Genomic DNA, 9,176 nt, shown 5'->3' on the forward strand with positions numbered 1-9,176 from the left:
ACTTTATTGATCCCAGAGGGAAATTAAATGTAACTCATCATCCTGGTTTCATTAAAGAGATGTTCTAGATGCTGATGCTGTGGGCAGGAAGGATCTCTTGTAGCGTCTGTCTTACAAGGGATCTGAAGAAGTCTCTGGCTGAAGACATATATATAAATATTAAAATAGATTAATGTATATATGCATAAACAAATATAAAGTTCTTGTTGTAGGTTTTGGTTCTTTGTTAAAAACAAAAATTAAAGAGTAAAAGAGTTTTTCTAAAACTACAGCCGCTAAAAAACGCGGCATATGTGATAGAAGCACAGCAGCAGTGTTTGTTTTGCCATTTTTACATGAACCTGGTAATAAGGCATGTCTGTACATTAAACAAACAAGAATAATTATTAATCCATGTTTATTTTCAAATCAACACTTTAATGTTCACTTGTATCTAAGGAAGGCTGGGGAGGTAAAAAAAGATTAAGGGGTAGAATTAGGATAAGTTACAGCTCATGAGGTACTCCATCAGAGCATCTCTGACACCTCGGCCCTGCTCTCCATCTTGTGGGACAGCGACCAGGACGGGCTGTGCGGCTGGTTCTGCTTCAAGTTCATCGAGGTCATCTATTTTGGTTGTGTGTTGTTTTCCAGCTCTTCTTCTTCTAATACATGTTAGTGGTGCTTAGAAAAGAGCTTAATGTAGCACTACCGCCACCAGCTGGTAAGGTGCGTTGATATTAATAATCCGCCCACTAGAGGTGAACAATCCGCCCACTAAACGGGAACTATAGGCAAAGTGGAGACACAAAAATAGAGGTCCCACTAGAACCGGACACAACAGGCTACAACAAGAACCAGACCTGTGGATACCAGGCTTTAATGAACAGTATAAAGAACCACTGTAGCACCTACCAGATCCACCAGCTCCTAGTGTTTTCGACCATGTCTCTCACAGATCCTCCATGCCTGTTACAAGTCTCAGGACAGCTGCTGCCACCCCTCCTGTGGTTCCTGCTGCCGCTGCTGCTGTCACTCCTGCTGCCGCTCCTGAGGTCACTGTATCAGCTGCTGCCGCTCCTCTCTCTCAGCCCGGTCCTGGACCTGAACCACGTCGCCGCCCACGTCGGAGAGGTCGATGACAGAGGGGTTCCAGAGACTCAGTCCCAGAGGGTCCTGCACCATCCACGTTTGCTCCTGTTCCTGCCGTCGAAGATCTGGCCACAGAAGATCTTGCCCCAGATGGTCTGGCCGCAGAAGACCATGCTGAGCTCCTTGCCGCTGACCCGCCTGCTGAGCTCCTCGCCGCTGACCCGCCTGCTGAACTCCTTGCTCCTGGTTCACCCTCTGAGGTCCTCCCTCCTGGTCCGTCCACTGAGGTCTTCGCTCCTGGTCTGTCTGAGGTCTTCGCTCCTGACCCAACCGCAGAAGATCCTGAACCGATCGCAGAAGGTCCTGAACTGACCGCAGAAGATCCTGGTCCACCTGAGGTCTTTGTCCTCGGTCCACCTGAGGTCTTCGTCTCTGGCTCGCCTGAGGTCTTCGTCTCTGGCTTGCCTGAGACCTTCGGCCCCGACCTGCCTGAGACCCTGTCTGTCTTGCTCCTGCCCGAAGAATGGCCCGATGGATGACCTCTCGACCACCTGCCTGACCGTCCCCGGCCTGATGAGGGGTCTCCCGGCTGCCTGTCTGACCTGTTACTGCCCCAAGAATGGCTCATTGGATGATCTCTCGGCCTCCTTCCTGACCAGCCCCGGCCGGATGAATGGTCTCCCGGCCGTCCGCATGATCTCTTCTTACCTGATGGATGCCCTCGTGGCTGCCCGCCTACACTATGTCTGCCTGTTGAGGTCTCCATAGCCACCGAAGACTCTGCCGCTGAAGACTCTGCCACCGAAGACTCTGCCGCAGCAACAGAGGTCTCGACGCCCGCGTTAGCAAGAGAGGTCTCGATACCTGCCTCAGCAACAGTGCATGCAGCCCCCAAGGAGGATCCCGCACCGCATGCAGCCCCCGAGGTGGATTCCACGCCGCATGCAGCCCCCAAGGTGGATCCCACACCGCATGCAGCCCCCAAGGTGGATCCCACACTGCATGCAGCCCCTGAGGTGGATTCCATGCTGCATGCAGACCCTGAGGTGGATCCCACGCCACATGCAGCCCCCGAGGCCTGCTTAGCAACTCTAGCCACAGATGTCTCCATAGCAACTGCAGCCACAGATGTTTCCCTAGCAACTGTAGCCACAGAGGTCGCTGTGATGGCTGCTGAACCCAGGCCCGACTCCCCAGCTGCAGAACCCTGGTCTGGCCCTGAAGCAACAGAAACCTGGTCTGGCCCCGGCGCTGCCGACGTCCTGTCTGTCCCCGCAGCTGCCAGCACCACCACTTCTGGTCCAGCAGCTGCCAGCACTACCATCTCTGGCCCAGCAGCTGCCAGCACCATCATCTCTGGTCCAGCAGCTGCCAGAACCACCATCATTGGTCACATTCCATCCTTCCCTGAACTCTGGTCCTGCTCTGGATGGCCTCATGGTCGCCTTCCTAAACTCCTGTCATACATTGGTAGGCCTCCTGGCCATCCACCGGAACTGCTACCCCATGTTAGGGGGAGGTCTTGGGACATCAAGGGATGCCCTTGGGGAGGGGCTACTGTGAGGATTGTTTCCTTGGTGTGTGCTGCCCTCGTGTGGTCTGTCTGTTTCTCCCTATCTCCTGCCTCTCTCACATATTCCTCCACTATTAACTAATGTCGTCCTCCTGTCACTTCGCCCAGCTGTTTCTTGTTTACCCCTCATTAGCGTGCCTATAAATCCTACTTCTTGTCTTTGTTTCCCTGTCCGAGGATTATCCTTCCACGGTGTGTGATCTGTCACTGTACCTGTTCAGCCTGAGTTCCTCTGTAATTATTTTGTTGCCACATCAGCTTTTGCTTTTCTTTTCAATAAATTGTTTTGTTTATATATTATTTATCGAGTCGGAGTCCTGCCTGCGTTGGGTCTTACCTGCGTCCCTGGGTTCAACTAAACACAGATCATAACAGAATGTAGCAATAAATGTGCTATTAAATAATTAAATGTATAATTTAATTATTCAGTACATAATGAAACCACTAAATACACAATTAAATTATTAAATACACAATTAATTAATTAAATGTCCCATTATCCAATGTGTGGAGCTATGCTGTCAGGGGCTTTATGCCCCTAGTAGGGTCACCCATGGCAGACAGGTCCTAGGTGAGGGACCAGACAAAGTGCAGCCCAAACACACCCCTATGATGAAAAACACAAATGGACCTAGTGTTCCCTTGCCCGGACGTGGGTCACCGGGGCCCCACTCTGGAGCCAGGCCTGGAGGTGGGGCACGTGGGCGAGCGCCTGGTGGCCGGGCTTTTACCCATGGAGCTCGGCCGGGCACAGCCCGAAGAGGAGACGTGGGTCCCCCTTCCCATGGGCTCACCACCTGTGGGAGGGGCCAAAGGGGTCGGGTGCAATGTGGGATGGGTGGTGGCCGAGGGCGGGGACCCTGGCGGTCTGATCTTTGGCTACAGAAGCTGGCTATTGGGACGTGGAATGTCACCTCACTGGTGGGGAAGGAGCCTGAGCTGGTGTGTGAGGCTGAGAGGTTCCGGCTAGAAATAGTCGGACTCACCTCTACGCATGGCTCGGGCTCTGGAACCAGTTTCCTTGAGAGGGGCTGGACACTCTTCCACTCTGGAGTTGCCCCTGGTGAGAGGCGCCGAGCAGGCGTGGGCATACTAATTGCCCCCCAACTTGGTGCCTGTGTATTGGGGTTCACCCCCGTGAATGAGAGGGTGGCCTCTCTCCGCCTACGTGTGGGGGGACGGGTTCTGACTGTCGTTTGTGCTTATGCACCAAACGGCAGTTCAGATTATCCACCCTTTCTGGAGTCCTTAGAGGGGGTACTGGAAAGTGCACCTTCTGGGGACTCCCTTGTTCTGCTGGGGGACTTCAATGCTCATGTGGGCAATGACAGTGAGACCTGGAGGGGTGTGGTTGGGAGGAACGGCCCCCCTGATCTGAACCAGAGTGGTGTTCTGTTGTTGGACTTCTGTGCTCGTCATGGATTGTCAATAACGAACACCTTGTTCAAACATAAGGGTGTCCATATGTGCTCTTGGCACCAGGACACCCTAGGCCGCAGTTCGATGATCGACTTTGTCATCGTCTCATCTGATCTGCGGCCACATGTCTTGGACACTCGGGTGAAGAGAGGGGCAGAGCTGTCAACTGATCACTACCTGGTGGTGAGTTGGCTCCGATGGTGGGGGAGGATGCTGGTCAGACCTGGTAGGCCCAAACGTATTGTGAGGGTTTGCTGGGAACGTCTGGCAGAGTCTCCTGTGAGACGGAGTTTCAACTCCCACCTCCGGGAGAACTTTGAACATGTTCCAAGGGAGGTGGGGGACATTGAGTCTGAGTGGACCATGTTTCGTGCCTCTATTGTTGAGGCGGCTTACCAGAGCTGCGGCCGCAAGGTTGTCGGTGCCTGTCGCGGCGGCAACCCTCGAACCCGATGGTGGACACCGTCGGTGAGGGATGCTGTCAGGCTGAAGAAGGAGTCCTATCGGGCCTTTTTAGCCTGTGGGACCCCGGAAGCAGCTGATGGGTACCGGCAGTCCAAGCGACATGCGGCTCGGGTGGTTGCTGAGGCAAAAACTCGGGCATGGGAGGAGTTCGGAGAGGCCATGGAGAACGACTTCCGCACGGCTTCGAGATGTTTCTGGTCCACCATCCGGCGTCTCAGGGGGGGAAGCGGTATGCCACCAACACTGTTTATAGTGGGAGTGGTGTGCTGCTGACCTCAACTCGGGATGTTGTGGGTCGGTGGGCGGAATACTTTGAATACCTCCTCAATCCCACCGGCACGTCTTCCACTGAGGAAGCGGAGCCTGGGGACTCTGGGTCGGGCCCTCCAATCTCTGGTGCTGAGGTCACCGAGGTGGTTAAAAAGCTCCTCGGTGGCAGGGCCCCAGGGGTGGATGAGATCCGCCCAGAGTTCCTTAAGGCTCTGGATGTTGTAGAGTTGTGTTGGCTTACGCGACTCTGCAATGTTGCGTGGACATCGGGGGAAGTTCCCCTGGATTGGCAGACCGGGGTGGTGGTCCCCCTATTCAAAAAGGGGGACCGTAGAGTGTGTTCCAACTACAGGGGAATCACGCTCTTAAGCCTCCCTGGTAAGGTCTATTCGGGGGTTCTGGAGAGGAGGGTCCGTCGGATAGTCGAACCTCGGATTCAGGAGGAACAGTGCGGTTTTCGTCCTGGCCGTGGAACACTGGACCAGCTCTACACTCTCAGCAGGGTCCTGGAGGGTGCGTGGGAGTTTGCCCAACCAGTCTACATGTGCTTTGTGGACTTGGAGAAGGCTTTCGACCGCGTCCCTCCGGGGGCCCTGTGGGGGGTACTCTGGGAGTATGGGGTACCAGGCCCTTTGATACGGGCTGTTAGGTCCCTGTATGACCGGTGTCAGAGCCTGGTCCGCATCGCCGGCAGTAAGTCGGGCTTGTTCCCGGTGAGAGTTGGACTCCGCCAAGGTTGCCCTTTGTCACGATTCTGTTCATAACTTTTATGGACAGAATTTCTAGGCGCAGCCAAGGTGTTGAGGGGATCCGTTTTGGTGGCCTCAGAATTGCGTCTCTGCTTTTTGCAGATGATGTGGTCTTATTGGCTTCATCAGATCGTGATCTACAGCTTTCGCTGGAGCGGTTCGCAGCCGAATGCGATGCGGCCGGGATGAAGATCAGTTCCTCCAAATCCGAGGCCATGGTCTTGAGCCGGAAAAGGGTAGAGTGCCCTCTCTGGGTCAGGGAGGAGGTCCTACCCCAAGTGGAGGAGTTCAAGTATCTTGGGGTCTTGTTCACGAATGAGGGAAAAATGGAGCGTGAGATCGATAGGCGGATAGGTGCAGCATCTGTAGTGAAGCGGGCGCTGTACAGGTCTGTCGTGGTGAAGAGAGAGCTGAGTCAAAAGGCGAAGCTCTCAATTTACCGATCGATCTACGTTCCCACCCTCATCTATGGTCACGAGCTTTGGGTTGTGACCGAAAGAATGAGATCTCGGATACAAGCGGCCGAAATGAGTTTTCTCCGCAGGGTGTCTGGGCTCTCCCTTAGAGACAGGGTGAGAAGCTCGATCATCCGGGAGGGACTCGGAGTAGAGCCGCTGCTTCTCCACATCGAGAGGAGCCAGTTGAGGTGGCTTGGGCATCTGTTTAGGATGCCTTCTGGACGCCTCCCTGGTGAGGTGTTCCGGACACGTCCCACCGGAAGGAGGCCCAGGGGAAGACCCAGGACACGCTGGAGGGACTACGTTTCTCGGCTGGCCTGGGAACGCCTCGGGATTCCCCCGGAAGAGCTGGACCAAGTGGCTGGGGAGAGGGAAGTCTGGGCCTCCCTACTTAGGCTGCTACCCCCGCGACCCGACCCCGGATAAGCGGAAGAAAATGGATGGATGGATGGATTATCCAATGTTCCGTTAAAAAAAAAAAAAATGTACCTTTTATTTCAATTCAGTTTATTTCAATTCATTTTATTTATTTAGTGCCAAATCACAACAAAGTTTTCTCAGGGCACTTTACAGATACATTCACATACATAAAAAAGCCAATTAGTAAAGTTCTCTATCTGAGGAATCCAGCAGACAAGTTGAATCTTGGCTTCGTTGCAGTCTCCCATCCTGAGCAAGCACAGTGGAGACAGTGGAAAGAAAAACTCCCTTTAACAGGAAGAAACCTCCAGCAGAACCAGGCTCAGGACAAGAGACCATCTGCTTTGACCGGCTGGTTGAGAGGACAGGAAGGAGAGACAGACGAACACACAATGGTAGGTCCAGGTCCAGATGTAGGTCCAGGTCCAGATGTAGGTCCAGGTCCAGATATAGGTTCAGGTCCAGATATAGGTCCAGGTGTTCCTGAAGCACACAAAAAAACATGTTAAGGATAGAAAAAATAATTAAAAATATGTACAAAACAGGTTGAGCAGAGTAAGTAAAGACAGCAGCAGAGTGAAAATTGTGGTCAGTTTGTCCTCCAGCAGTCTAAGCCTATAGCAGCATGACTAAGGGACAGCTCAGGAAACCCAAGCCGACCCTAACTATAGAACTGAGCAAAAAGGAAAGTCTTAAGCCTAGTTTTAAAACTGGACAATGTGTCAGCCTCACTGACAGAGATTGGAAGTTGGTTCCACAAGAGAGGAGCCTGTTAACTGAAAGATCTGCCTCCCATTCTGTTTTTGTAAATTCTAGGAACCACAAGTAAACCTGCAGTCTGAGAGTGAAGTGCTCTGTTAGGAAAATATGGAACAATAAGATCTGTAATATAAGATGGAGCCAGGTGGTTGAGAGCTTTGTAGGTTAGAAGTAAGATTTTGAATTCTATTCTGGATTTGACAGGGAGCCATTGGAGAGAAGCTAAAACTGGAGAGATATGATCTCTCCCAGTAACGCCAGTTAAGACTCTGGCAGCAGCATTTTGGATCAACTGAAGACGTTTTAAAGAAGTATTTGGACACCCAGATAATAAACCATTGCAATAGTCCAGTCTAGACGTGACAAATGCATGGAGCAGTTTTTCTGCATCATCTTTAGATCAGATGTTTCTAATGTTAGTGATATTACGCAGGTGGAAGAAGGAGGTTCAAGTAACGTTTTTAATGTGGGGGATAAAAGACATGTCCCGATCAAAAATAACACCAAGATTTTTAACATTAGAGCTGGAGGACAGATTAATGACATCTAAGGAGGGAGAAAGACTGAAAAATTAATTCCTAGGGTGCTCAAGTCCAAAAACCAAAACCTCAGTCTTGTCTGTGTTCAACAGGAGAAAATTAAGGGTCATCCAGGTTTTTATGTCTTTAAGACATGCTTGTAGTCTAAGTAGCTGATTGGATTCATTGGGTTTAATGGACAAAAATAATTGTGTGTCATCAACATAACAATGAAAATTTATCCCATGCTGTTTAATATTTTTACCTAATGGAAGCATATATAAAGTAAAGAGTATTGGTCCAAGCACTGAGCCCTGAGGAGCTCCATGACTAACTTTGGTGTATGAAGAAGATTTATTATTTACATTTACAAACTGGAATCTATCAGATAGATATGATTTAAACCATTTTAGAGCTGTTCCTGCAATCCCAACATCATATTCAAGCCTCTGTAGTAAAATATTGTGATCAACTGTATCAAACGCAGCACTGAGGTCTAACAGGACCAGTAGAGACACAAGTCCATTGTCTGAGGCCATGAGAATATCATTAGTTACTTTTACTAGTGCAGTTTCTGTGCTATGATGAGCTCTAAACCCTGACTGAAACTCTTCAGATTATTTCTTTGTAGATGTTCACGCAACTGACCTGCAACTATTTTCTCTAGAATTTTCGAGATGAAAGTTAGATTAGATATAGGTCTATAGTTGGCCAGAATTTCTGAATCAAGATCAGACTTCTTAAGTAAATGTTTAATTACAGCAACCTTAAAGCTCTGTGGTACATAACCATTCATTAAAGACAAATTAAGTAGATCCTAAATGTGGACATTAATTAGGGGAAAAACCTCTTTAAACAGTCTGTTTGGGATGGGATCTAGCAGGCATGTGGATGGTTTGGATGAGGTTATTATTTTTTGACAATTCAGAGCTCAACAGGACAAAAACTGTCCAAACATAAATCAGGCTCTAGTAAAATTTTTAAAGTTGCCTCATTTGACACGAGATTAGGGATAGTAGAAGGAAAGATGGTTTGAATTTTCTCTCTAATTGAAATAATTTTATTTATAAAGAATTTCATGAAGTCATCACTACTTATATTCAAAAAGCATTCAACACAAAAACAACTGGACTTTGTAACAAAAGACGTTTCGCTCCTCATCCAAGGAGCTTTTTCAATTCAATGAGCAGTAAGTGAGAGATTCGGGTTATAAGGCTGAGTGAGATAAGACACACACACATATGTAGGTTTGACAAGTCACACCTCAACACCTTAACAGTAGGGGCTTCTTAAGGTCTTTGTTCCTCTAATTCACAGACGAGGCCCCTCTGTTCCCATCAGGTGTGAAAACCGGCTGGGAATCTGTCTTAAAGTTGCATTATAGGTTTTTGAAAGTGGAAATCTGAGGCCTCCTCCTCTGTTAAGAGACAGCTTTTCTCTTTTTACATAAATTGCTTCCTTCACCCCCCTCTCA

The sequence above is a fragment of the Nematolebias whitei genome, chromosome 12 (genome assembly GCF_014905685.2).
Source record: "Nematolebias whitei isolate Nwh7 chromosome 12, NemWhi1, whole genome shotgun sequence".
In the NCBI taxonomy this organism is placed as follows: domain Eukaryota; kingdom Metazoa; phylum Chordata; class Actinopteri; order Cyprinodontiformes; family Rivulidae; genus Nematolebias; species Nematolebias whitei.